The sequence below is a fragment of the Pinus tabuliformis genome, chromosome 2_2 (genome assembly GCF_031772625.1).
Source record: "Pinus tabuliformis cultivar Carrire ecotype Pingquan chromosome 2_2, CPIR1, whole genome shotgun sequence".
Taxonomy (NCBI): domain Eukaryota; kingdom Viridiplantae; phylum Streptophyta; class Pinopsida; order Pinales; family Pinaceae; genus Pinus; species Pinus tabuliformis.
Genome location: NC_142300.1, coordinates 897,460,224 through 897,475,005, shown reverse-complemented (window position 1 = coordinate 897,475,005; position 14,782 = coordinate 897,460,224). Strand labels below are relative to the sequence as shown.

At 36.6% G+C, this 14,782-nt stretch overlaps 1 long non-coding RNA gene across 2 annotated transcripts; it reads left to right on the top strand.

Annotated features, from left to right (window-relative positions):
- The first annotated feature begins 9,630 nt into the window (after nucleotides 1–9,630).
- On the top strand, nucleotides 9,631–10,886 carry LOC149195912 (uncharacterized). Of its 2 annotated transcripts, none has more exons than XR_016255194.1 (3): nucleotides 9,631–10,377; nucleotides 10,595–10,696; nucleotides 10,805–10,886. It is a non-coding gene; the product is annotated as an uncharacterized LOC149195912 (long non-coding RNA). The 2 variants fall into 2 exon arrangements; XR_016255193.1 differs by having other exon boundaries at nucleotides 10,589–10,696.
- Nucleotides 10,887–14,782: the final 3,896 nt, after the last annotated feature.

Below are 14,782 nucleotides of genomic sequence, written 5' to 3'. Positions count from 1 at the left end.
TTTCGAGTTCCATACCTAAACCAAGAAAATGAAAAACCCTAAGAAACCCTAAACCAAGAAACATTTCATGCAGGTCAGCTTTACTGATATATTCATGACTGATCATCTCTGATGGGTGTGCCTTCTGCGGATAACCAGAGACTATCAAGCAATGCATTCCTTAGCAAAAACAATCCACAGTGGATTCTTATGTGTCACCCCATATCTCAAACTGCCAGCTGGTGGATTTGCGGCATCGTCCTCTGGGGTGGTGACTGTGCATATCTGTCTTGCTTTTCCTCCTTTGGCTGCGCTTCCAAAGCCTAAGGCGTAATCTGCCAGCTTCTGTTGATTTTGTTTCCAGTTTCCATTGTTCCAGTAGTTGTCAATGGGGTTGTTGCTGGCTGAAGAACACACGGAGGCCTGCAACAACACAGAAACCAAAGAAGCTAATAAAATCCATGCTGCTCCAGTGATAGAGGCAGATAGTTTGAAGGCCATATCACAAGTTAAATTCCTTAAATTGAACCCCTTTGATCTGCCCAGTATTTGCAGTTGGAGCAGTATCAGATTGGATCTGAATTTATGAAAGCTTGAATCATGTTTTTGTTTTGGCTGTACCTTAAACGTAATTTATATATAAGGTTCAACCGAAAAAATTCAAGCATCCATGCTTATTAAAGAGTAAAGATCTGGGAGAATCAATGTTAGTTTTAAAATCGTAACCACCGAGATATTTTTATGAAAAATAAATAAATTTGTAAAACATTGATTGATTAGTGCATAACGTTTTACGTTTTTATAAAGATGTTTAAATTTATAAAAATTAATATAATTTTAGAAAAAACTAACCAACTATTTTTATATCAAATATGTTGATATAGATAAATATTTTTAAAAATCTAAAAATTTAACTTAATTTTTAAACTTCTTTTTACATATAAGGATAAAGTTGCTAAATTCATTTTTCAAATTATTATTGATATTGATTATTATCTTATCGTTTATAAAACTAACTATCATATAATAATTGTGTTCTTTACTAGTACAATTAGATTATTAAATGTAATTGATATAATAATTGTGTTCTTTACTAGGACAATTAGATTATTAAATGTAATTGATATAAGCCCGATAAGCTTATATGGACACATTTACTTGACTTATCAAACTAATAAATATACAAACAATATTGTAAATTTTCAATGAGTTTAAGGATATGAGAAATGAAATGTTTATGTTAAAGGCCATAAACATTTTAGTATTCGTAGATTATCAATATTAATTTTAGTATCCGTAGATTATCTATAGTATTGAATAACAAATCAATTAATATATTATTCTGAATTTAAATCATATAATATATACTCTACCATATGCAATATTAATAATACTTTACCGGTTGATACATAAGGTTTGTAAGGTTTATCTTTATAGAATAAATCACGAATATCTCTGCAAACTATAACCTTTAAATTAAACAAGCTTATTTTATATCAACAAATAAAGATAACATGATTACATTTTGACAGTAGAGGATGAAGAATTTGAACAGATCAAGCCTTATGAAAAGTTGTCTCTTTTGAAAAATTGAACATTCAAAATTTTTACAAGTATCCAATACAATCCAATCCACCAGCGACATTGGAAAAGTTCACCCACCATCAGGGCCTTTACTTGCAGATGGCATAGGCTTGTTGGATGGCCATCTTCTCTGGTTTAAAATCATCCTCGTCCTCCTGCTAGTCTCATCAATCACATTGCTGATCTTTTTCTTGGGTTGTGTCCTCCCTTCCATTGGAAAAATGTCATGCTTTATGGGCTTTGGCAATGGCCTAATCTCAGGAACATCAGCAGGAGCACAGGCAGTGCTGCCTTCTTTTCTCTGGTTCAATACATTATTTTGCTGTGTTTGTGCTCTAGGATATGGTGAGCTTTGGCTATTCACCACTTTTATCATAGTATCATCATCTGTGGTGTAATCCACACAATCTCCTCTCTTGGGTTTGCTTGCTGATCTTGCAGGACTGAGGTTTATAATAGGATCTGTATTGGGTGGATCATTGGGTCCTGGATCATACAGTATATTTGAGTGCATTTCTATAGGATTTTGTAGTTCAAAACTATTTTTGGGCTTGAGGATCAATTGGGTTGACATCTGCTTCATTATTGATCTTGATGCAGTAAAAGAAAAGGATTCTTCTTCTTCTTGCTCTTGTGGGTTTTTCAATTTGTATCTGCACGGAAGAGGTAAAATAACTGTATGGAGAGGAGGATTCACATCACAATGATGTGATGAATCCAGAGCTAATGTCTTTTTCATTCGTTTATTCCGCCTGCTCCTCCGCTCGTTCAGCCTCCGCTTGGTTGCAGGTGGGAGAACAGCTGAGTTAGGGTTATTATTGTTCCATAGCAGCGGAGACTGATCAGGTGTTTGATCAACTTCCATGGTTTTTCTGCGACCCACTTTGTTATTCTGTCGATTTTGTCGATTTTGTGAAGCACGACGATGGATACTGCGGCCCCTGGCATGGGGGTTATTGAAGATTTTCATGCCTGGGGTTTGAATTTTGGGTTGCTCGTCGGGCAGCTTGCTATCGAGCTTATCAAGGCCTTTTTTATGAAAAGGCTACGTAATGGGAAATGGCGAGCCCATATCATGAGCAGGATGAACAATGGGAAAATAATTGCAGTTGGGGTCTTGCTTGTTGCGAAGATTACAAGGGTGCAAGCGATCTGGATAGAGGTGTACTGTACCACTTCTTTTATCGAACTGAACTGCCTTGATGGGACTGAACGCAGTGATGGGTCTGCCAATATTAGCCTTGCGTTGTCAACAAAATGCAACGGTGCCAAGGTCTGAAAGGCCATCTGCAGAAAATACCCAACACAGTGAGTCATTATAAGTTGTGTACCATTACTGGATATTAAAAGCACAATCATCAATTCACTGAGTGAGAATTAATTCTTGGGAAGGACAACATTCTAGGCTAAACCCAACCACCTAGGTTAGACCCAATTGGCAAGTCCATTCAGATTCTTTAATTATGGGTGGGAGGACATTCTCAACCACCTAGAGTAACCCAATTCGCAAGTCTATTCAGATTCTATGTAAAATTCGATCAATTATAAACGAGGTAAATTCTTATAGAACTCAAAACCAACTAAATGATGACATGGGTTTACACTGTACAGCCAATATGACAAACTAAAGCATTTAGGGTCAATATGGATTCTTAACTAAAATAACAAACTGAAACATTCAATAAGGGCATTTGGGAAGGTACCCATATCATGGAGTTGTATGCAAGGTTATAGCAATGCAGGGAACCGGGATCAAACTCAAAACCAACCACCTGTGATTCTTAACTAAAATACTAAATCGAAACATTCAATAAGGGCATTTGGCAACGTACCCACATCATGGAGCTATATGCAGGGTTATAGCAATGCAGGGCACAGGGATCAAACTCAAAACCAACTACCTGTGGATATGGATTCACCGGCAAATTTAGAGAGAATACATCCATTTCTATATATTCTTTGATGCTGTGTAGCAGTAAGTTGGTTGGCTCTGTTGGGACAGCGCAATCAGAAGACTAACCATCTATTTTAATATACATTGATAAGACTGTGCAGCCTGTTCTGTTAATCATGCACTTGTTGAATTACAATGAAGACACATATTTTTAGGAGTAAGTGTGTAACCTTGGCACTTACAACCAAAGGAATCAATACTCTGAAATAATTAAGTTGAGGCTTAGCATTGCACCCAGATGACACTGTACAATTCAGTATGAAAAGATTATAACAGTGTCCCAAACAATAGAAAAGAAAATCTAATCAGTTTTTTTTTAACATATATATAAGCCTAGATATATGTTTACTAAAAATCTGTGAAGAACGCAGAGGTATCAGGTCTTTCAAGATAGCAATCTTTTCCCAATTTTTTGCACTATCAAAAGGGTTTACATATCAAAAATATCTGATCCCTTTCAACAATTGACAAATTCAGGGTTGATATAAATATACATTGGTTTACAAGCATCCAAAAACACACCGTTCTCTGTCCCATCAACAGAAATTCATACATGTCCATATTGTCAGGGAAATGATAACTTCGAGCAATATGTTGGAACAATGCAGCCAGAATACCAACTATCTATATAAACATACACTCACACAATAGACATACATTCACAGAATTCTCTAACCTTTGTTATTATGCATGCACGTGACATTTATGCAAATTTCTTACTGTATACCTGATGAGCAGATAGGATTACAACGACAATGCAGCCAGAAGACCAACTATCTATGAAGACATACATTCACAGAATTATCTAGCCTTGTTGTTATGCATGCACTTGACATTTATGCAAATTTCTGATTATATACCTTATTAGCAAAGAGGATTATAACCATAGCAATCGATAGTCACCCTTGAAATAATTAGCTTACTAGTAACTATAATCAGCAAGTTTTCAACTAGGAAGTTGGACATGTACTAAGTGGTCTGCTAAGTACCTTGACTTAGATCTGTGTGAACTAGACACATGCAATTTTGAGCTACACAAACTTTAGGTCTATATTGGACCTGAGTTAAGATGGGCTCGTGCAAGTATTTGGATTCAATGTACTTTATATATTATTTAGATTAAATCAAAATGTATCATTAAATGCATTATTACACGGACACACACACACACACACAAAACTAGAGTTGATAGATCATTTACAATCTTACCAGGCTATATAATGAACCCATTTCTCTCATACAAACTTCAAAGACATAAACAGAAGAGTTGATAGAAAACTTACAACCATACCCAAGCTATAGAACGCACCCCATTTCTCTCATTACAAGAATCCATGACAACAAGGTCAACAAAATCAAGAGTTGATAGATCACTTACAAGCCTAGCCAAGCTATAGAATGCGCCACATTTCTCTCATCACAAGAATCCATAACAATAAGGTCAACAAAATCAATTATAGGAGTATTGGACAACTCTTTTAAGAGGGTTCAAGTAGAATAGATACACTATGGTGGTGCATGTTTGTTAAAAGGGGACTTCTTTCAACAAAACTTTTCATGCCCATATGAATATTCGAAGGAAATCGAAGAAAGTAAGAGCAGGCAGACTATGTATACATGTTTTATTTATAACAAAGGCTTTATGTTTTGGCTGATGCAGACCTCTCAAATGGCTGGTTCAGATCTCTGGAGCCCTGGTGAGAATATTGGTGCTTATACACATGGGTCAGCTTTGCTGGCTCAAAATTAAAAAAAAAAAACCCTTCCAATGTATATTTGAATAGATGACGAAAATGTTGTGACAAAACATAATATTACAATATAGCTTCCTATGTGGATTCATAGAGATGATGAAAATGAGATGAGCCAACATGGTATTGCAATTTCCTGTAGTTAGTGAAAATGATTTAAATGGAACTCTGCAAACAGGTTTTTAGGTCATGATCTCAACTTACCTCTATGACTAAGCCAACAACCACAGCATGAGGAATTTTTGCAGTGACCCAACTTAATCCTGGAGCAAGCGGAAGGCCTGACAGCAAGGAAGCAATCAGGCCTGAAATGCGCTAGACTCTAATATCATTCTGGGACTCCTGGCTCTCCAGATCCGAATGTTTCTCATGTGTAAGAGCTTGGACATGCTTCAGGCTCTGTTAAGTGTACATGACAAGAGGAATATTTGAGATACTTGAATTATATTTGAAATAATTGAAGTCTACCAATAATTTTGACTGTCAAGTTGTTGATTATAGTAGAAGCAGGTTTCATCTTTAATATGTTCAGCACACTTTTACCTGAAAGAAAATACCGTAGCAGAAAGGCAACCCAAATATGCCACACATAAATACAAGGATGGCTATAATTGATATATCCCAGTTTCTTGACATGGTCCTTCTTGCATTGGGGCCAACTTTATTCTGCAGCGAAAGGGAATTATTGATTTCATTTAGGCTAAACTTGGGTCTGATTCAGTCTAATAGTGACCCTGTCCTGTATTCCAGTCAATATGGACTGAGAGTAGAGAAAGAGATGACAATAAATGGCACCCTAATAAATTCTAGAAAGTTAAAAGCAATAATAGTAACCTCTGCTCGATGAAACTAAAAAGTAAATTGGGGATGCCAGAAGGATTACTTGTATCAAAATGGAAGCAGCATTGTGGTCTACAAAAATCATGGATGCAAGCAATGATCCAGGAATGACTGCCAGAAAAATTGCCCATAAGGGAACATTCTTCAGCTTCACTAAACTCCCAAGCTCAGTCACTCCATCCGTTCGAAATCCAGTTCTGGGAAAATCCAGTCTTTGAAGGTGTGGACGGTCTAGTTTTGGCAAATATGTCACACCTGAGCCAAAGTGAAAAACTCAGAAGATTAAGCAATGTCAAGCATGAGTGGTAACTGATTAATATTTATAAAGAAAATAAAATGATCTCTCAAATGAACTCCATATACACCACAAGCAAAACATGCCCTAGGACCTCAGTAAAGCCTAGAAGGACATATGTTGTGCATGAAAATAATCATGAGAATTTTTTTTAACTGAATTAGTGTGTACAAAAGTGCATCCTGTAAGAGGCGGCAAGCATCATGAATTTTTAAATGTCCTTCTCCTTAAGCATGCCTTGCAGACATCCCAAGCCACAGTGACAACATGGGTTCCCATTAGAGTAGAGTTATGTTTTAGCCCTAATTTACGAGGGAAAATTCAAATTTTTCTTTGGTGCTTTAAACTTACTATTGTAAAGACATAAGGCTCAGTAGATGATTAAAAGTACAGTCTCATACAAACACCATGCATCATGATTCATTCCATAATAATTTTCAAGTAACCAAAGGAATACTTTGAAAGCTACCACAGAGGTCAGAGTAATGAGTATCAAAGGTCTACCTGTACACACTAGAAGGGTTATAGGAAGTGCACAATTGCCTACTGGGTAAATTATTGGAGCCGACGACCCTGGTGGTTGCCCTCTTTACCTGCGAAAACAGCCTGCCTGTTAGGGTTTAGCTCGATAGAAGACATATAGCTCAGAAAATAAAAGGGAAAGAAACTGGCCAACAATTTTAGAAAAGGAAACATTACCTGAGCTGGCGATGAGTGGAGAACCTCCATGCAGTCAAAATTGTACACAGTACTACAGCGTAGCAACCAAGCCAACAAGGAATTTAGGATTTTCTTGGTAATCCGGTGCAGAGCAGGGTCTAGATACCGAGAAACGTTGAAGTTGCAGGGATTCTGCACTATTTCCGTCCGTCGGGGAGAAGCAACTCGGAAACAAAGGCACTATTTCCTTCCGTCAGGGAGAAGCCACTAAGAGCCAGGTTACCACATCTGGAGGTGTGCCTCGAGAGCCACCCAGCATCCGTTAATAGAATTGTATTAATGGGCGACTCATTGTTGAAGCAGTTCACAAACCAAATGACGAAAACAGGGGAAATGCTTGGTAACAGAAACAAAATAGCAAGACAACCAAGAGCGTGCAAAGAAAGTGTGCCGTTAATTTTTTAGGTGCAAGACACGGAAGCTCGGCAAACCGCTCCCGGGCTGTGATTTCTGCAACACGAGAAAGGGCATCTCTCCAGGTTTGAATGCTGGCGGAGTCGTATCGCGGTTTCCCTTCACCCGTTTGCGCGATTTCTATCCAGATTTCAGTTTCAGAAGGGTTTTGGGGGCAGGAGGATACAGGGGATGCCATTGCCAATGCCGATTCGACTATACAAACAGAGAGCTCGGCGCACAGATGTCAAGGGGAAAGTGAAACGTTTTTTAAGGTTTTTTAATGTTTTAAAACATTTTTTATTAAATCAGACGGCTGATTTTTGTTCAATCGTCTAACAAAAGATCTAACGGCTACGATTAGGACAGAAAGACATTTGGGGGAGTTCATTTCAGAGGGAAACGCCTTACGGTGTAATTATTAAAATTGAGTAGTCTTTTAAGTGTGGTCTTTTAGAGTTTTTGGCAGATTTTTAGTATAATTTAGATAAATATTTTGTAGCCAAATCTTGGTTTGTGTTTTTTAAATTGGTTTCAAAACCTTTGGGGCAGTCCGATTATGAAAAGTTCACCAATCAAACTTGTGATTTCAATGAATCCCTATGGGATTCTAAACAAATTAGACCGGAAAATAAACCAGAAATCTTTCCAAAAAATCACACTTAAAGATTAATTTCTCAAAACTAATTATATTAAAAAATAATTATATTACAAATATTTATTAGTTAAATATGTAATTTAAGTATGATGGACTTAAGAAGGAAAAAATATGATTACGTTATTAAACAATGGCTATATAATAGCTAGTACATGTCACTTAGCATAAATATAGATTAATTAAACTAAAAAATAATCAAAACAGATTTTATCACAAAAATAAAACAATTAATAAAATATTGTATTGATGAATGTCATCATCAAAAATTAAAAAATATGATTAACTAATAGTGTTTATATATATATATATATATATATATAATTTTTATAATTAAATTTATTAAAATATTTTTTTAGTATAATAATAGTTCATCTTAAATTGAAGAAAAAATTATAGTTCATGTAAATGGAAATAATAGGAAAAAAAAATTAAAAGAAATAAAAAAGAAATAAAACTAAAAACAAAAAAATTAGTAATTAATGGAAATAGAAGTTACTAAATAGTGCATAATAAAACCTCAACCAATCACCTTAAAGATAAATAAATTTAAATAATAATAAAAAATAACAAAAAATAAATTGCTAAAATTAAACTATGAATAAGCGATATAAATTTTTGGTCAAAAACAAACTAATACATAGTGAAACTGAATTCTGAAACAATATAATAAAAAATTTATTATATTTTAACATTTTAAAAATTAAAATTAATAATTTAAAAATTATAAAGAATTTATAATTCAACTTAATATAAAAATCACAAAATCAATTAAAATTGTCAGAATGTATTTTAAAAAATAACGATTGGACCATGGTAAAAGAATCGGTTAATTAAACACTAGCACAGAAAGCAGTTATAAAAGTAATTAAAAGACCATACTAAGTTTAAATCACTATTTGTTGAATTGAGGCTTCTGTGATCCATAATAGTTGAAAGAATAACTTCGGCGTAAATCACATGTAGACAGACATTTGTCACGCATTTCGAACCAACTAGTGTGGTTCATCGTCAGGACAAGTTGAAGAAACAGATCCAACTTAGCATGTTAAATAGTCTAAGCAGAGTCTCCAATGGCTAAATTGACTAACGGCTAATTTTGACCTTAGGACCCAAGTCAAATTATTATTTATTAATTTAATATTATTATTATTTTAATTATTATTTTTCTTATTATTATTTATGGAAATAAGTTAAATTAGGTAAAACTACATAAATAAATAAAATAATTTTAATGATTGGTTTAAATCACTATATTGATTGTGACATTTAAGGTGAAAGAAAGTTACAAACAACAATAAAAAAATGTTATTTGAGATTTGGCAGCAACAAATATAGAGAACATGCTGCTTTAGTCATCGGAAAAGCAAAGCTGCAGAGGAAGGTTGGAAAGTCATAAAAATTACCGTGTTGACTGGGAAATAGAGAGGAATAAAGTTACTTTAAACCAGGCCTGGAATTTGACGTCCTGTGGGACGTATTTTTGATTTTAGGACGTATTTGACGGCAGCAAAAAAATCTTCCACGTCAAACCTGACGTGCGATATACTTTTCCAATCCGTCATTTTGACGTCCACTTTCATAAAGAAAACGTAAATATTTATAATATCTGTAACCGGGAGTATGGGTCTGGATTACGTTCACCACCGGGAGTATGGGTCTGATGATGGTACAGTTGAGATTTTCGGAGTTTCTGACCATAAACAATTCCGGTAATAAACCAAACGTCCTTCAATATAAACGGTGACAGAGATGGTGGGATCGAACAGCCCTGGCAACAGGTTCAACGACTCTGCAATAGGGATAAGGGTTGCCGATTCCGCGTGAGAAGAGTTTTGACATGTGAGCCATCATTTAATAGCGCTTTATCTTGGAATTTCTAATTCGTTGCAACTGCAGGCAAAGGAGAATAATTCGTGGCAATTGCAGCAGGTTCAGACAGGTTAGTGGTAGTTGACAGGCGCATCAGGCGCATCGAAAATTTCACCGCTGCCAAATGGTATTGAATTATTTCCCACTAAACCTGCTATAATGCGTGCTAATTGACAGGAGCCTTGAGGATTTCAATGCCACGAAGAGTCATGGAATTTGGACAGGTGAGTGCTATATTAATCGCTTTCGTCTTCTATGTTACAACATGCCCAAATCAGCGAAGGGAAGTAAAATTATCAGGACTGAGCAAGGGGACTATCGAAGCTACAGCGAGGTCAGTTTTAGTCTCAGAAGGGAATGCATGCATGATGAGTATCCCTTAATATTTTCATTATTTCTCAGCGGAAATATAATAACCCATGATTGAAGCTTCTCTGGTTTAATCAATCATTCACGATATTGAAACTTTCGGAAACCCACAAGAAAATTATTTTCTGCAATTGTTTCTTTATCAATATACTGTCTGACCTTTTGTGTGTTTCAAGCGTAAGGGAAACGTACTGGGAACAGAAGCAGCCACAAACGAAGTGTTAAGATCCCCATCAACCTTTCTGTAGAGCACTTGGCTTCTCTGGAGGCAACCATGGTTACCTGTATGTATTTTCTCTGTCAACGATCCTTGTTCCAACTTCCAATGTTTCATTGCTGAAAGCCATTAAAGTCGAAATATTTTATATCTCAATCCCCATTCTAAACTGCAGGGGAGCTAGATTCAAACGCGGATGAAACTAGTATCGACACCGACATTGAAACCGTTTTTGAACCGGTATGCATATCCTTGGATTCTTGACCTTTGAAAATTCTTCAAGTTTATGTTTAAGGGAGGATCTATGTATTGAAATATTCCTATTGATAAAAAATTTTGTAGTTTCTCCATAAAGTTTGACTTTTAATGAAGTATAATAACTGTTTATTATTACATAACTTTTCTGTATTTTATCTAGATGATTTATTTATAGTCCAAGATTTATTTATAATTTCACTAGATAATTTATTTATAGTCCGTGGATTGTAAGTTTTTTGCAAAGATTTTATTGTTTAAATGGCCCCACCATAAATCTGAGCTATAAATATGATAAACTGCAAATCTGTAATTTCAATCTAACAAGAAACATTATAAACAACAGTGATTATCATCGTCCATTTGATGACTTATTATGTGTTGTGGAATAAATTTACAAAAATTATTAAAATAGAATTTTCTGTGACACTCACATATTTAGTTAAAACGTAAAACGAAGGGTAAAAAAAATACAAAAACGTCATCAAATTTTAATTTGACAGGCAAAAAAAATTTGAAATTCCAGGCCTGCTTTAAACCAATAAAGCTATGATTTGGAATTTGGGTGGGTGCCAAACGGGTGAGATAAAATTCCACCTGTGTTGGTTGTGCCGAAGGTCTTCCCCGTTATTTCGGTCCATTTAGTGCGTAATTCCCACTTACTCCGCTGATGGGTTTTTCAAACTCATGCTTTTGCTTTGACGTCCCACCGCACCCGCACCATGTGCAACTGAAAATAAACATTTGAGTTGGAATACACTAGGGTTGCGATAAAATGGGTGGTTTATAATTAGTGATTATACACCATGTTAGAAAGGAAAAGTTGTAAGGATGTAGTATAGGAAATGGTAACTTGGAAGATAAAAAAAGTTGTAAGGTTGTAGTATAGGAAAGGGTAACCTAGAAGATAAAAGTAAAAAAATTATATAATTTTATTTATTTACTATTATTTGTGTGAGAAAAGTTTTAATTGTTTTTTTAAGAAATTAGTTCTATTAGTGTTACCTTGGTTTGTGTGCATTTCTTCATGTTACATTTAAATTTATATTGTATTAGATATCATACCAATCTTTTATTCTACACATTGAAAACAATGTAAGTAATACTTAATTAAATTCATCTTTACTTTTAGTTTGTCATTAATATTTCAATTTTAATTTGTCCTTGAATTAAAATTGAATTTAGTCTCACCAGCTGCTTGGAAATAATTAATTAATTCATTATGGATTAATTAGTTTGAGAAATTACTCAGATGCAGGTGATTAAATTGATGTTAATGCAGATTAGACAGAAGGACGGCAGGCGGCCAGGCCACATGGCCACCCGCGTCCCCTTCCATGCCAATTTATGGCAAGCCACGGTTAGCGTGTCGGCACCATTACTCTGGTGCTCAAATCGAGGAATTCATACCAGGCATAAGGCCATGGCTTCCACAAGCCATAATCCATTCATCCCATCCCCACTAAACTGCTCTTGTCCCCCTCATGCTACGGAGCCGAGCTCACGCACAATTATAGGGAGGCGCTGTTGGATTCTCAGCTGTATTGATTTGGGGAATGGCTTCCATTTCTCCCAAACCACTCACTATGCTCTGAATTCCACCCAGAATTCCTCTGCATCTCTTCTGAATAGCCTCATCAATTCCAGAGTAAACTCTGCCTCCCCTACTGCAATCACTGATAACAACATAGTCATTTTGGCCCAGACCAACAATCGTCAACCAGCCATGCCACGTACTCGCCATCGAATGCATAGCAGAAGAGGTGGTAGTCGTGGTGGAAGCATTCGCCTCCCCTCAACGCCCACCCCTGAACCAGCAACTCCTTCCTCATCCCCTTCTACTATTCATTCTAGAGGTCATTTCTCTGGCAGACACCCTGACACGCGCAGTGGTAGAGGTCGGGCACAGGCCCATGGTGCCAGAAGAATGAACGCTGCTACCCAAATAGCCAACCTCCCTACCCCCCCTCACCCCTCTCACCACACGACCCAATTTCACTTTCACAGTACGTTGCATCGTCCTGATATCATTGCCACTGTCACAGTGACCTTCAGTGAGGAAATCAGTCTGCAGGATGAGCAGGATGCTCAGACCCGCAAACCTGGACCAGAGAAAGGGAACAACAGCAAGCAGCAGAAGGCAGATAAGACGAACAAGGATGGTTGTGAACTAGAGAAAGGAAACAACAGTAAGCAACAGACGACAGAGAAGACGAGCAAGGCTGGTCATGACAACATTCTACATGGTAAGGATATGGCTGGAGGCAAGCATGCAATCGAAGGCAGTTCGGGTGGCACGCAAGCAGTTGGTAGCATCCCAGGCGACACGTCAGGAAAGCATGCAGTCGATGGCAGTTCGGCCGACTCGCAAGAAGTCGGTGGCATCCCGCGCGACACGTCAGCAGAGGATGATGACTGGTATGAGTATGCGTGTCACATTGTGGAGGAGCCTCCACCAGACGATACCTACGGGGTCAACTTGCCAGGTTTTGATTCGTCGCTCTCTTGTTGTTTCATGGGTTTGTTTCATGGGGTTTTTTCTCTATTGTTTTTTCAAACCATGTGGCTCGTTTTGATTGGTTTTGAATTAGGACCCCTGTGTGGGCCTTTTTAGGTTAAGAATTGAGACCCCTGCATGGGTATTTTACAATGGGTTCACTCGGACTGGTTTCCCCTCGCTGCGCAATCGAGTTTTGTCTTCTTGATTAAATTTTGACATAACTTTGTTCAGCACTGCAGAGGCTGGAGCCTCACTGTATTTTTAATTTTGTTTTTATCAATAGAATAGTATTACTTAGAAAAAAAAAAATAGTTGGAGAAATTCAAGTTAGAAGTCTTTCTAAAGTCATGCAACAGTGATCCCTTAAATTGAGGAGATTATTCCTTAATTAAGGAGATAAGATTGAGTTATATTTGAGTTGTAATTATTTAGCTCAGTTTACTGAGTTAAGTCCAATTAAATTAGTTCCAAACCATTTGAGGAACTAATTGTGAGTTATCAGTCAGTTGAAATTCAAGGGATGCATCTAAGAAACCATTCTTTAAATTAGATGTCAAATTTGATCTTCCCATGTTTAACGGTGAAAGTAATGCAAAAAAGCTTAATAACTGGATTAGGCATATTGAAATCTACTGCAGGATTCAACAAATTGAAGAGGACGAGGCAAAGATTCAGTTGGCCTCTCTTCGGCTAAGTAGCACCGCTCTCGTCTGGTGGGAGAGAAAATTATGAAGCAGTAAGAGTGTGGGTAATCTTCTTTCCTCATGGCCTAGTTTCATTTATGCACTAAAGGAACAATTTTATCCCTTGGGTTATAAGCAAAAATCCTTAATGGATTGGAAATAATTAAGGCAAAGTAGAGGTCAGGATGTTCAAAGCTTTATAGAGGAGTTTAAAAAACAAGCAATTAATTTGGGCATTGCACTTGACTCACCTGAAGTAGTAACTAAGTATATTGGATCATTACATAGTTACATTAGACATTCATTATTATTGTTTGAACCAACTACTATTGACTCGGCCAGTGTAAAGGCCATTCATCTTGAGAACAAGGGAAAAAATGGAAGAGATGATCATTTCAAGAAACCACGTTTCAAACCTCCAAATGGAAAACCCAAAGTGAAAGGAAAAGGAAAGGAGAAAAGTGTTATCGGGAAAACTAGTGTCCATTCAGAGCTGCTAGTCCCACTAAGACGGATAGCTATCTTAGAAACAAACAATTTAAAGTCACTTGTGTTTTCCTTTATGAGAGATAGATGAGAGAGAAGCAGAGAGTACCAACCTCAGTCTTTCGCTTGGCTCCTTGCTTGTTTCCTCTCTCCCTTGATAGAGCTTTCGCCACTCCTTTCTCACTTGTCCCACTTTAAAGAACACCTGTAGAGTCAAAGTAGCAAAAAT